The sequence below is a fragment of the Lipotes vexillifer genome, unplaced genomic scaffold (genome assembly GCF_000442215.2).
Source record: "Lipotes vexillifer unplaced genomic scaffold, Lipotes_vexillifer_v1.1 scaffold740, whole genome shotgun sequence".
In the NCBI taxonomy this organism is placed as follows: Eukaryota; Metazoa; Chordata; class Mammalia; order Artiodactyla; family Lipotidae; genus Lipotes; species Lipotes vexillifer.
The window spans coordinates 393,078-393,781 of NW_006778610.1; the positions used below are offsets into that span (position 1 = coordinate 393,078).

The 704-nt window shown below is 60.8% G+C and overlaps 1 protein-coding gene across 4 annotated transcripts in view; it reads right to left on the bottom strand.

The window, feature by feature from the left end:
• The window catches only part of VCAN (versican), a 114,988-nt gene extending 114,599 nt beyond the window's left edge, over window positions 1–389 (bottom strand). For 2 of the 4 annotated variants that reach the window (XM_007451704.1, XM_007451703.1), the window contains exon 1: window positions 48–129. The gene's annotated coding sequence lies outside the window, so the exon portion shown is untranslated. Of the gene's footprint in view, window positions 1–47 lie in introns of all 4 variants that reach the window. The other 2 variants (XM_007451706.1, XM_007451705.1) reach the window with 2 other exon arrangements.
• Between the last annotated feature and the right edge of the window lie 315 nt (window positions 390–704).

A 704-nucleotide genomic window follows, 5' to 3' on the forward strand; every position in this document is an offset into this window, starting at 1 on the left:
TTTTTTTTTTTTTTTTTTTTAAGGGGGAACAAAAGAAACGTGATTACCTTGAAAGGCGGCTTTACTGCAGTTGAGGGGAAAAATTCACCTCAGCGCTGCGCGAATGGGCTCGGCGTTGCCGGGGCGGGTCGCATAGGAAGCGCGGTGGCCTGGGGAAGGGTGCGGGATGGTGCTGGAGGATGCGGGAGGATGCGGGGCTGACCGCAGAGCCCGGTCCCAGCGCCTGTCCACAGCACCTAATGTTCGCGGCTGTTGCGCCCGCCCGCCTGGAGTTCCTCCCCAGAAAGGCTCGGGGCAGCTCGCCTGCAAGTTCAAATGCGGGTTGTGACACCCATCATCATTATATCACAGTACCGTCAGCACCGAGGAGGAGACTCAGCGAGGAGGAGGAGGAGGAAGAGGAGGAGGGTTCATTCACAGGCTCCTCGAGCGCTCCGCAGCTTCAGCCACTCCTAAAAGCCCAGGCTTGGAAAGCAGGCAAAGGAGCGGAAAGGCAGCTCCCCGCGCTTGCGGTAGGGACCGCCTGCCTCCCTCCCCAGGCACTCCCACCTCTCGGCGTTTCTTCCTGACAAGAAGTACCAATCGGCTTGGGGACAGCAGCGCTCCCCATTCAGCGACTCACTAAGTAACATCGCGCTGTGCGCAAGGAAACCACTGCCTTCCCACCCCTCCCCACCCCCGCTTCCCCGCCCCCCGGGCTGCTA